This window comes from Saccopteryx bilineata, chromosome X (assembly GCF_036850765.1).
Source record: "Saccopteryx bilineata isolate mSacBil1 chromosome X, mSacBil1_pri_phased_curated, whole genome shotgun sequence".
NCBI lineage: Eukaryota > Metazoa > Chordata > Mammalia > Chiroptera > Emballonuridae > Saccopteryx > Saccopteryx bilineata.
Window position 1 is genome coordinate 137784164 of NC_089502.1, and position 14403 is coordinate 137798566.

Genomic DNA, 14403 nt, shown 5'->3' on the forward strand with positions numbered 1-14403 from the left:
ACAAGGTATCATTGGACTCTCACTTTGTGTACCAAATATCGTTTTGATAAGAGAATACATTTCTGAGATGAAAAGCTAAAAATTGATGGAGCAGCCCATTTTAAAAAGCCAGCTGCCTTTTAAATAAGTTATTATGGTGCGTGGCCGGGCGAGCCTGGTTGGCCTGAGAAGACTAGCACATCCATCAAGGGTTGGTGAAAAGCTTTAGTATTGACAGCTTTTCCCTGAGGACACTCAGCGCCACATTTCAGCCCCTGCCCTGTGACAAATGCATTCCACTCATCAGCCCCAGGTGCTTGTTTTTCCAAGCTTTCATTTTATTACTGGAGTTGCCATTTGAGCCGGGCTATTGCAGACAAAAATCAGAATTAATTTCCCCTGAGGTGACACATGACTAAAATTTCAAGTCTTTAGTAGTTCTCTTTTTTTATTTCAAACTCATACGCCTAAATAGAAAATACATGTCACTCAGGCACAAATACAAATTAATTGTATTTGCAGCAGGTTCTTAGCTATTTGAAAGTGAACTGTTTCTTTGCAAAGGACTCCTACGTTCCCCTGAAGAAAGCAGCGTGCCGGCGCCGCCCTGCCGGCTCTGTGACTGCACTTGGACTATTCAGAGTGCCTCACTCTTCACTACTAACATTAAATTCATTCCATATTAGTATTAGTGTCAATGATTCCCCCACGTAGGGTCCTTGTGAGGACCACATTGAGCTAGTACCTATAAGACAGCGCTGGCCACACGGTAAATACTCGGTGTTGACATTTATATTGGGTATGAAACTTCTTCCAAATTTGGGGAAACGTTTCCGTGTCAGCTCTTCAAATGGATGCACTGGCTTCTTATATCTCATTCGCACCTGTCCTTCCCAGATGCCTCATGGATAAATTGTGATAGGAGGCACCCATGATTTGTTCATTCATTTATTCAGCAAAGCTGAGTTCTTCCCATTCCAGGTAGGTGAACCATAGTCTCTTCCCTCTGTAACTTGCATTCTAGGAGGGCAGGCGGACAGGTGTGCAGCGGTAACAGCTGCAGTAAGTGCACTGCTGGACGCATGCACAGGAGCTGCGAGAGCGTGGGAAAGAGGGATGAGGGTGGGGCTTCTTAGCCTCAGCACTATTGACATTTGGGACTGATCATCCTTTGTTATTCTTTGAAAAATACATACTATGGACTCCTATATGAACTAAAATAGAGAAGTTGCACGCAAACGATTCATACACACCAGCTTCAGGGTCACAGGTAGTTCTGACCAGGGAAACGACTGGCATGCGATTCAAAAGGGGTTTTTCTGTCTTTGACATTTAATTTCTTTATAACAGAAAGCTTTGTTAGGCCTTCAAATTCATCAAACTATTCTGATACAAAATACAGTATTTCTCACTTCATTTCTAGGGTTGACTTATATGAAATGTTTATCAAACGCTTATATAGGGCTTATAGTGGGCTACACATTCTTCTAATTACTTTTCAAATAATTATTTTTAACAATCAACTTATGACAAACCTATAAAGTAGCTATAACAGGTACATAACCTGTTTTCCAAAACAGTTCTGTCAAATATGTTTCAGAATTCAGATATTGTACTTTAAATTCCATTCAGGTCAGGTTTTGTCATCATTAAAGTTCAAGTCAGATTTGGCTGCCAATTTAAAGAACAACAACAGGCTCTGGCCATGTGGCTCAGTGGCTACAGCGTTGACCCGGCACACGAGAGGTCGCAGGGTCAACCCACGGTGAGGTCACAGACGAGAAGCAATCACTGAATGCACAAGTGAAACAACAAATTGACGGTTCTCTCTCTCTCAACAATGGAAAAATTAAGAAACAACAACAACAAAGCAACTTCCAGCTTCCCGAACTTTGGGAATTTCAGAAAAGGGGTGAAGGAATATTATTCCCATTTTGTAAATGAGGAACCTGAGCACAGAAGAATGAACCCGCTGACCCAGGTTCACTTCCAGCGGGAGAAGGAGCTGTCAAACCCAGGCAGTCTGGCTCTAAACGCCCCACTGCTAGCTGCTTCGCCCTGATCTCGGCCTCTGCAAGCAGACTGCCGATGTACGTAAGGCCCACTGTGCCCAAAGTGCCGCACAGACTCTGGGGCCACGTCCAGCCCTCAGCAGGGTCGCGGTCCAGTTGGTGCTAGAGCATAGAGGTTCTCATCTTAGCTCTGCTTGAGAATGTGTGGCTCTGGGTAATGCGTTTGTACTTTTTGTCTGATTTTGGGACTGATGCTATCGCAGCAGGAGAAGAGAGGATACACTTGAGATATTGGGGAAATAGACTTTGCATGGCTTGGCGATTTGGGGCGGGTAAGGGAAAGTCTAGAATAGCTCAGGTTTCTGTCTTGGCTGTTGGGTCTAGTCATTGAGGTAAAGGAAACAGAAACCGGTGTGGGAAGAAGGGTAATTGATTCTACTTGAGACACAGTGAGTATGAAGGGGTCACAGGACAATAAAATGGCAATAAATACATATCTATCAACGACTGAATCTAAAAAAGCAGACGAAATGGTAGAACAGAGCCAGACTCAGATCCAGAGAACATTTGCTGGTTGCCAGACAGGAGAGGATTTGGGAGGGTGGCTGGAAAAGGTGAAGGGATTAGGAAGTACAGTTGGGTGTTACAGAACAGTCACGGGGATGAATGTCAAGTACAGCACAGGGAATACAGTCAGTAATAGTCTAATATCTGTGTGGTGTCAGGTGTGAGGTTTATCGAGATGATCACTTATTAAGTTATATGTCTAATCCCTGGGGTGTGCACCTGAAACTAATAGAATAATATATGTCCACTATAATTGAAAATTTTAAAATGACTTAAAATTTAAAAAGAGTACACATAAGTTCATAGCGATGAATAGTTGAATAATAAATGGAGAAAAGAGACAAATCTTTCTTACAGAATTCCAAATAATATCTATAGATCCTGCATCCTGAGGCATCCTTATTCTTCCTGCCCCCCCCCCAGTAGGGGCTAAATGAATGACTCACTTCCAAAGGACAGTGTATAGAAAGGAGAAAAGAACTTTCAGTGGAAAAGCCCAGCAGAGACTGCATCATTGAAGTGCTCGAGGCTAACATCAGCAGTAATAAATTCTGTGGGTACAATGTGCCACCTGACGTGATCTGATGTGATAAGGACACTTCATCTCTCATAATCTCAGAACCCATCAGCGCAGTCCAATCATGAGAAAAACATCACATGAAGCTGAATTGAGGGGCAGTCTAGAAAATACCTGACCAGAACTCTTTCGAACCCTCAAGGCCATGAAAAGCAAGCAAGTCAGACACTGTCACAAAGAGTCGAAGGAGACATGATGACTAAATGCAGTGTGGGGCCCTGGACTGGATCCTGGAACAGAAAAAGGATGTTAGTGCAAAAACGGGTGAAATCCAGATAAAGGCTATACTTCCATTAAGTAGGAATGCGTCAGTGTTCGTTTCTTACTTGTGACAAATGAGCCATGGTTATGTGAAATGGTAACTATATGGGAAACTAGGTTAAGTTCTATAGGAACTCTGTATGGTCTTTACAATGTTTCTATAAATCTAAAGTAGTTCCAAAATAAAATTTTGAAATAAAAAACAGAAATTTAATATTGCTTATTGTCTTAATATGTAACTCTTGTCCCACCTTTAAAAGAGGGAGATATATTTTTATTTTTCTAAAGAAAGAATTTACAAAGCCATTTTTTTTATTCTTTTGAGTGCCTTCGAATCTGGCACCTCAGATAGCAGAATGACAAGGCCGGAGGGTGAGTAAGTGAAACGGAACTGACCATTAGACGCCTGCTGTGTACAGTGCGGAACAATCGGAGCGTGTTACGTGCTTTGTTTCTCCAACCAGCCCAGTGAAGCATGGTCCCCACCTTTCTGATGAGCAGATGAATTCAAGTGAGAAGAAATAGCGGCCTGGTGGCTGGGGGTGGGTAGAAAGGAGGAGGGACTGGTAATGGGATCAGGATCTCCTTTCGAAGTGATGAAAATGTTTTGGAACATAGAAGTAGTGATTATACAACACTGGCAATGTACTAAATGCCACTGAATTGTTCACTTTAAATGTTTACTTTTCTGTTGTATAAATTTCAGCTCCATGAAAGAAAATGTGAGTTAAAAAAGGAATGTTTGAGAATCTGTGTTCTAGGGATTAGAGAAAACCTAGAGAGTGGTAGGCAGAAATCATGTAATCATGTGGTGTGTAATGTTTCTCAATTTCTATTTTTTTGGGGGGAGGGGCAAAGAACAGTTCCACAAAACAGATATTAGTGCATGACAGAACAACAATACTGCATAGGACGCAGTTTGAGAAACACTTTCTCATTGAATGAGGCCTCATTTTAACAAAGAGCAAGGCAGGAGTCTTATTTGGTGTCATAAAAGCCACCTGTGTGGCTTTGGGTAATTGAGAGAAGAAAAGCATCGGAGACCCATTTGAGGAGAAGCTGTATGTGGGCTCAGCCTATTCCCAGAGAGGATAGATTTGGCAGTGCACAGATGCACGGACACACGCGCCAGGTAGAGCCACCAGCAAAAGGCAGAAGATAGGGTTGCGTGTGGGAAGCAGAATGCACGCTCATCTGCCAGTCTATTCCCAGAGGGGATAGATTTGGCAGTGCACAGATGCACGGACACATGCGCCAGGTAGAGCCACCAGCAAAAGGCAGAAGGTAGGGTTGCGTGTGGGAAGCAGAATGCACACTCATCTGCCAGTCTATTCCCAGAGGGGATAGATTTGGCAGTGCACAGATGCACGGACACACGCGCCAGGTAGAGCTACCAGCAAAAGGGAGAAGACAGGGTTGCGTGTGGGAAGCAGAATGCACACTCATCTGCCAGACTCCCACGGTTCTCAGGCCTGGCTGCCCGTTAGAATCACTGGGACCCCTCTCTAGCCGATTGAATCAAACTCGCTGGCAGGGGAAGCCCAGGCACCACCACTCTCTCTAGAGGCCTCCAGGCAATGCGGTGTGCAGCCAGGGCTGAGCTGCTCTCAAATATGGTGTAGGCATGTAGCGATGTTCAGTTTGCTGTCATCCGCTACATCTCAAGCTGTAAGCATGTGCGACAATCACCTGGGGAGCTCGCTAAAATCCAGATTCCTGGGCCTAGCTGGGAAATCGGGCTCAGCAGTGCGGGGGGGGGAGGCCCGTGAGCCTGCCCATCTAGTAAGTTCTCAGGTGACTCTGCTACTGTGGCTCCCGGGCCTCGCAGTGAGGAGCACTGGCGTCAGCAGTGCAATAGCACTCGAGGAACAGTGAAGGAGGTTCGCAGATAGCATGCTTTCTTAAAACGTAGTCAGAAAAGTGAGTTCAGGAGTTTGAATGGTGACATGGTGGCTTAGGACAGCTGTGCCAGGACAGCAAATATCCCACAGCCCTTCATCCGCCAGAGCATATATATCACCACGGGGAGAAGGTCGCAGAGACCTGGGATAGAGTCACGGGCCCGTGAAGGAGAGGAATGGCCCAGAAGAATGGGAAGCACCAGAATAGGAAGGGTCTCCCCACTACGCTATGAACTGAACCACCGCAAGGTCTTTCCGAAGGCCTGGACTGAACGAAGCCATTTCTCAAGAAGCTGTCTGCAGTATCTGTTCCGAAGGCTATTACAGTAATGAGAATTGATGGGGCTTGACTAGGGAAGTGGCAGGGGAACTGGAGAGAGAAGATAGATGTGAGAGATGGTGCAGAAATAGCAACCCCATCCTTCCAGGTGCGCAAGCAACTCTTCTCTGTCCGTCCTCCACCCAGTTGCTAGAAAGCGGCCGGCGTGGCAGAATTGTCACCCTCCCGCTGCCGCCACGGCTGCACTGTCCAGAGCACGGCCCTCTCTCACCCACACTCATTCACTGGCTTCCTGATCGCCTTTGCCCTCCTACAGTCCACTCAGCACAGCGCCTGCAGAGCTGCTTCTAAGACCTGAGCCAGATTACATCTCCCTCTGCTCCCATTTCATTTCCGCTAACAGCTCAAGTCCTTACGGGGCGGCCTTCAGGCACTGCTATCTCTCTGCCCTCCGTTCACTTTACTTGTCCACTCCCTCATTTTCTCCCAGCCCCCCTGACCTCTTTCTAGGACCTTGCTACTCAAAGTAGCAAGATGGTCCCTAGACCAGCAGCAGCAGCATCGACTGGGAACTCCTTGGAAATACAGTGTCTTGAATTCCACCCCAGATCCACTGAGTCAGGATCTGCATTTGAACAAGACCTTCAGGGGACTCCTCTACACCAGCAGAGCGAGAGCAGTGACCCAGAACAGCCTGGGACACCGCTGCCCCAGGACTTGGCACTTGTCACTTCTCTACCTGACAGCTTGCCCTCGAAGTAGCCACATAAATCACGCCCTCTCTCCTTTCCTCACATTCCACCTTCTCAATGTTCTATTTAAAATTGCAATCCCTCCAACCCGAGGGCCCCATCCCCCCTCGGTTGCCTTCACCCCCACTGCAGTGCTTATCACCAGCCGAAAACAATGTTCTCTGGGAAGTGGAATCAGGTGTGGAGGGATGGGGTCTGGACTACGGCTGTTTTGAGCCTAAGTCTCGCAGAATTGTTTGACTTCTAGAGTAGGGGCATATATGCCTTGCACTTGTTTGTCTGTTGAGATAAACTGTCAGTCTAGTTCCACGGGTAAGGAGCTTGGGAGTCACCACTCCATTCTAACAAGTAAAAAGCTGAACAGACTGAAAAATCAACACCTCTCCTCGACTCTGTAAGCAGGGAGGACACAGAGCGAACCACTCCCCTGGGATCGGAGGGCAGCGAGCGCAAACCGGCCGTGGCTCACCACAGTGGGGACTCAACCGACAGCACCGTGGGAACCAGTGCGGGGCAGGAAACAGGGACGGGAAATGACAAATTGCTGGACACTCAGTGTGGACAACTCTGGGATGTAAAGACCCAGGGGGTCCCAGTCATAGGGGGGCCCCACAATATTGTGAGATTGATCTCCAGGACCTTAACCAGATTCCCACGGTAAGTACTGGAGAAAAATAGTCCCCTCTGGTTTCCACAGGGGGAGGGCAAGAAAGAACCATTTTGAAATGCTTCAGAGTACTCTGGTTTTTGTCAACAACACCTGCCCTCAGGTAAAACCAGTTATCTGGAGCCTAACCTACTGGGGTATCATGGGGCCCAACCGAGCTGGGTGTGGGAAACGCTGAACCCCAGCCCGCTCCAGCCCTGCTGTGCCGCCTAGAGGGCTGGAAGGGGCAGCTGAGAAGCACTTGCGAAGCTCCCAGTCCAGAGGCCCAGGCTCACTAACACAGACCTCATCGTAGGGCTGTGAACAGAGACTGTCACAAGCAGAAAGGGAGGAACTTGGTTGGCACTAGATCTGCTTTCAGAGAAATCTTAATGGGAATTCTTTAGAGAGAAGAAAACAATAGATGTCAGAAAGATCTACAGAAAGAAAGGAAAAGCAATCAAGAAGGATAAGTAAAGGTGAAATAAAAACTTCTGTTCTTTATTTTTTATTTTAAAGTTTGGTCATTTTGATGCAATTTCATTGTTCAAGGCAGTGGGGATGTTAAGTGGTTCATTTATATCTGAAAGAAAACACTAACAGCTTCTATTTTATTAATTTATCAAATTTAAACATAACTTTGCAGCCGTTTTTCAAAAACATTTTCTTTACATGGTAGGATTTTTTTTCTGGAACCTTTTTTATCCCTTCAAGTTGTTTGGAAACGTTTGCCTATTGACTCCTTCCTCTGGGGACAGCCTCCCCGAGCGGTTAGCCCACCTGAGCTGGAGATCAGCGTTCTCCCAGGAGTCGTGGGAGCTCGAGGTGATCACAGAGAAGTGAGGAGCGAGCAAGCTTGGCAAAGCACTTCTAATGCTCTTCATTAGCATGCTGTGGTTGCCCCTTCTGCAAGGGCACACGTGCACGGCAGGAGCTAGTCAGGAAAGCGGGATTCTAACTAGTGTAAAAAGAGATTGAAAAAGAATAGAATCTCGGAAAGGAAGAATTAGGGTATGCTTTCCATCCCCACTCCTGCTTTACGGTACCTGTGCATAGAAGTACAGGAGGACTTACCGCTGGCCTGCCCAAGGTCCAAATTGAGGATGTCCGAGCACATTCATTTTGCAAAGTTACAGGCACCTTGTTTGGGAAATGCTGCAACATCATCCCACAATAATGGGTAGTGAGTAGCGATTCAGCTGGTGAGCTAACAAGCAACGTGTGGAGGACACTTACATCAAAGGGCATGAGGCCTAACCCTAAGCTAGAAACCAACTCTGAGATGTGATCATTGGAAAGCAGTTACCTATAAAGCGGAAAGCAAAGCCCATCATTTAAAAGTATGTCTTGTTAACCTGGCCAGCTACCTCTGCTGGAAGCTGAATTCCAACATGGGTCTAATTTTATTATTATTATTTTTACTTTTAAAAAAGTTTCAAATATTTTTATTGAAATATAATTGACATATAACAAACACTGTGTTAGTTTTAGGTGTAGAACATAATAATTTTATATATGTATATGTTGCAAAATGATTACCACATTACATTTAGTTAACATCCATCACCACACATAGTTACATCTTTTTCTTGTGACAAGAGCTTATAAGAAAACTCTCACCTGACCTGGGGTGGCGCAGTGGATAGAGTGTTGACCTGGAATGCTGAGATCGCTGGTTCAAAACCCTGGGCTTGCCTGGTCAAGGCACATATGAGAAGCAACTACTATAAGTTGATGCTTCCTGCCCCCAGCACTTTCTCTCTCTCCCTCTCTAGTCTCCTCTCTTTTTAAAAAAACTGTCTTAACAACTGTTAAATATAGAATATAAATTGTTAACTATAGCTGCCATGCTGTACATTACATCCCCAGGACTTCCTCATCTTATAAATGGAAGTTTGTACCTTTGGATCACCTTCATCCATTTTGCCCACCCCCATCTCTAGCAAACACCAATCAGTTTTCTGTCTCTATTTTGGGTTTTTTTTTTCTTTTCTTGCATTTCACATATGAGTGAAACCATATGGGATGTGTCTTTCTCTATTAGACTTATTTCACTTAACGTAATGCCCTGATCAAGGTCATGCTGTTGCAAAAGGCAGGATTTCCTTCTTTTCGTGGCTGAATGATATTCTGTTGTATATTTAGAGACATTTTCTTATCAGCTCATCTGTTGGGGGACACAGTTTGTTTCCATGTGTTGTCTATTGTGAATAGTGCAGCAATGAATATGGAAGTCCATATATCTCTTCAAGATTCTGTTTTCATTTTCTTTGGATATATACTCAAAAGTGGGATTACTGGATTATATGGTACTTCTATTTTTAATTTCTGGAGGAACATCCATATCATTCTCCATAGTAGTTGTGCCAATTAATATCCCTGCCAACAGTGCACAACAGTTTTTATTTCTCATCATCCTCACCAACACTTGTTACTTGTCCTTTTGATAATAGTCATTCTAAATGATGTGAAGTAAAATTTCATTGTGGTTTTAATTTGCATTTCCCTGCTGATAATGATGTTGTACACCTTTTCATGTACCTGTTGGCCACTTGTATGTCATTCGGGAGAAGGTCTATTCAGATTCTCTGCCTAATTTTTAATCAGGTTAATTTTTTTCTATTAAGTTGTGTGAGTTCTTTATATATTTTGGATGTATAAACATTCAAATATCAGATTATGATGTGCAAATATTTTCTCCCATTCCTTAGCTTGCCTTTCATTTTGTTGATGGTTTCTTTTGCTGTGCAGAGCTTTTCAGTTTGATGTAGTCACATGGATTGATTTTGCCTTTGTTGCCTTTGCTTTTGGTGTCAACTCCAAAACAATCATTGCTAGGACTGATGTCAGAGCTTATCCGCTATGTTTTCACCTAGAAGTTTTATGGTTTCGGGTCTTACATACAAGTCTTTAATACATTTTCAGTTGTTTTTTATGTATGATATAAAATTATTTTACTGTTTACTTTTATTTTTTTACTTTTTAGTTTTCTTATTATTAATTAAACAGATAATAGGTTATTCAAAATAATAATAACAATGTATTTAATTACATATGCTTGTGTATATATCTTATGTGTGTATATATCTGCATGCCTAAGTATACTTATATATAAGTGAAATGAATGACAGCAATGATATAAGAAACAAAAGGGAGGAATTACGAGTTTGTTTTGACAAGCTACCCATACTATTCATGATGTAGTGTAGTATTATTTGCAGTGGAGTTGGATTAGTTGTAAATGTATATTGGAAACTCTAGAGCAACCACTAAAAATCTTTTTAAAAAAGTATAATATGCTAAAAAAGGGAGAGAAAATAGAATTATATAAAATGCCTAATAAAAACCATAAAAGGCAAGAAAAAAAGTAGAAAATAAAAATAGAAACAAAACTCTAAGAGAGAAGCACATTGCCTGACCCGTGGTGGCGCAGTGGATAAACCATTGACCTGGAACACTGAGGACACCAGTTCAAAGCCCTGGGCTTGCCTGGTCAAGGCACATATGGGAGTTGATGTTTCCTGTTTCCCCCTTCTCTCTCTCTCTCTCTCTCTCTCTCTCTCTCTCTCTCTCTCAAAATCAATAAATAAAATATAAAAGAGCCTGACCAGGCGATGGCACAGTGGATAGAGTGTCGGACTGAGATGCGGAGGACCCGGGTTCGAGACCCCGAGGTCGCCAGCTTGAGCACAGGCTCATCTGGTTTGAGCAAAAAGCCCACCGGCTTGAACCCAAGATCGCTGTCTCCAGCAAGGGGTTGCTTGGTCTGCTGAAGGCCCGTGGTCAAGGCACATATGAGAAAGCAATCAATGAACAACTAAGGTGTAGCAATGCGCAGTGAAAAACTGATGATTGATGCTTCTCATCTCTCTCCGTTCCTGTCTGTCTATCCCTCTCTCTGATTCACTCTCTGTCTCTGTAAAAAATAAATAAATAAAAATTTTAAAAAATTAAAAATATAGAAGAGAGAGAGAGAAGCACAAATTACTAATATCAGAAATGAAAGAGGACACATCACTATAGATCCCCTAGAAATTAAAGAAATAATAAAAGAATACAATTGATTCTTTTTTTTTTTTTTTTTTTTTTGCATTTTTCTGAAGCTGGAAACAGGGAGAGATAGACAGACACCCGCATGCGCCCGACCGGGATCCACCCGGCACGCCCACCATGGGGCGACGCTCTGCCCACCAGGGGGCGATGCTCTGCCCATCCTGGGTGTCGCCATGTTGCGACCAGAGCCACTCTAGCGCCTGAGGCAGAGGCCACAGAGCCATCCCCAGCGCCCAGGCCATCTCTGCTCCAATGGAGCCTTGGCTGCGGGAGGGGAAGAGAGAGACAGAAAGGAAAGCGCGGCGGAGGGGTGGAGAAGCAAATGGGCGCTTCTCCTATGTGCCCTGGCCGGGAATCGAACCCGGGTCCTCCGCACGCTAGGCCGACGCTCTACCGCTGAGCCAACCGGCCAGGGCACAATTGATTCTTGAACAACACAGATTATAATGTGTACAACTCTATCCCACAAATTTGATTACCTAGGATAAAATGGACCAATTCCTTGGAAGACAAAACATTCAAAAATTCACACAAGAATAAATAGATTATCTAAATAGACCTATATCTATTAAAGGAATTGAATCAATAATTAATAACCCTCCAAAACAGCATCAGGTCCAGATGGATTTATTGGTGAATTCTACATATCATTTAAGAAAATCATACCAAATTTTTACAATCTCTCTCAGAGAGTAGAAACAGAGGGAATACTTCCTAACTCATTCCATGAGGCCAGTATTACCCTAATAACAAAACCAGACAAGGACACTGCAAGAAAAATACAAACCATTTCTCTAATAGCTAAAGAACATGAGCATCTTTTCATGTATCTGTTGGCCATTTGTATTTCTTCCTGGGAGAGGTGTCTGTTCATGTCCTCTTCCCATTTTTTTATTGAATTGTTTGTTTGTTGTTGAGTTTTATGAGTTCTTTGTATATTTTGGATATTAGGCCCTTATCTGAGCTGTTGTTTGAAAATATCATCTCTCATTTAGTTGGCTGTCTGTTTATTTTGTTATCAATTTCTCTTGCTGAGCAAAAACTTCTTAGTCTGATGTAGTCCCATTCATTAATTTTTGCCTTCACTTCTCTTGCCTTTGGAGTCAAATTCATAAAATGCTCTTTAAAACCCAGGTCCATGAGTTTAGTACCTATGTCTTCTTCTATGTATTTTATTGGTTTAGGTCTTATGTTTAGATCTTTGATCCATTTTGAGTTAATTTTAGTACTGGGGGACAGACTAGTCCAGTTTCATTCTTTTGCATGTGGCTTTCCAGTTTTCCCAGCACCATTTATTGAAGAGGCTTTCTTTTCTCCATTGTGTGTTGTTGGCCCCTTTATCAAAAATTATTTGACTATATATATGTGGTTTTATTTCTGGGTTTTCTATTCTGTTCCATTGGTCTGAGTGTCTATTTTTCTGCCAATACCATGCTGTTTTGATTGTCGTGGCCCTATAATATAGTTTGAAGTCAGATATTGGATCATTTACAGCAAAATGGTGGGATCTTGATAACATTATATGAAGTGAAATAAGTAAATCAGAAAAAACCAGGAACTGCATTATTCCATACGTAGGTGGGACATAAAAGTGAGACTAAGAGACATTGATAAAAGTGTGGTGGTTACGGGGGGAGGGGGGAGAGGGAGAGGGAAAGGGGGAGGGGGAGGGGCACAAAGAAAACTAGATAGAAGGTGACAGAGGACAATCTGACTCTGGGTGATGGGTATGCAACATAATTGAACGACAAGATAACCTGGACATGTTATCTTTTAATATATGTATCCTGATTTATTGATGTCGCCCCATTAAAAAATAAAATTATTATAAAAAAAGAAAAATACAAACCAATATCTGTCGTGAGCATATATGCAAAAATCCTCAACAAAGAAAATATACAAATGGCAAAGAAGCTTATGAAAGGATGCTCCATGACATAGTATGTCATCAGGGGAATGCATATTAAAATAGTACTGAGATACCACTACGTACCTATTAGAGCAGTGGTAGTCAATATGGTCCCTACTGCCCACTAGTGGGCGTTCCAGCTTTCATGGTGGGCAGTAGCGGAGCAACCAAAGTATAAATAAAAAGATAGCTTTAACTATAGTAAGTTGTTTTATTAAGATTTATTCTGCCGTCTGACCTGTGGTGGTGCAGTGGATAAAGCGTCAACCTGGAAATGCTGAGGTCGCCGGTTCAAAACCCTGGGCTTGCCTGGTCAAGGTACATATGGGAGTTGATGCTTCGAGCTCCTCCCCACCTTCTCTCTCTGTCTCTCTCTCTTCTCTCTCTCCCCCTCTGTCTCTCTCTCTCCCTTTCTCTCTCCTCTCTAAAATGAATAAATAAAATTTAAAAAAAGATTTATTCTACCAAACAGCGAAAATCTGACATAAAGTACTTGGTAAGTAATTATTATTATATGCTTTAACTTGCTGTAACTCTGCTTTATAAATCTTATAAAGTAAAGTCACTTCCCTACTTTATAAATCACCATTACTGTGGAACCAGTGGGCGGTTAGAAAATTTTACTACTAACAGAGATACAAAAGTGGGCAGTAGGTATAAAAAGGTTGACTACACCTGTATTAGAGAATGGCCAAACCGCAGACCACTGACAATGCCAAATGTTGACAAGAATGTGGAGCAACAAGAACTCTCATTCATGGCTGGTGGAAATGCAAAATGGCACACTTTGGAAGACAGTTTGAAAGCTTCTTACAAAGCAAGATACATGAAAAGATGCTTGCCTGACCTGTGGTGGCACAGTGGATATTGAGTTGACCTGTAATACTGAGTTCACTGGTTCAAAACCCTGGACTTGCTTGTCAAGGCACAAGAAGAAACTACTACAAGTTTATGCTTCCCACTCTTCCTCTCCCCACTCTTCACTGCTATCTAAAATCAATAAATAAAATCTTAAAAAAACTCATCTTCATTAGCTATTAGGGAAATACAAATCAAGGCTACAATGAGATATCACCTCACACCTACTAGATTGGCTATTATCAACAAGACAGGTAATAGCAAGTGTTGGAGAGACTGTGGATAAAAAGGAACCCTCATTCACTGCTGGTGGGAATGTAAACTGCTGCAGCCACTATGGAAGACAGTATGGAGGTGCCTCAAAAAGTTAAGAATAGAGTTCCCATATGACCCAGCAACCCACAAAGGACACCTAGCATGAGCAAGAAGTAAATCTTTGTTGTTTAAAGGCACTGACATTTTAGAGTAATTTCCACAGCCAACCCAACTTCTCCTGACTGGTGTAGGGAGAGAGAGCTGAAGTGAGAGATACAGGTTTTGAAAGTCAATAAGGATGAAGCTTAGTAAGCAGTCACAGTAGTGGCATCTCTTCTACACAGAAATTATAA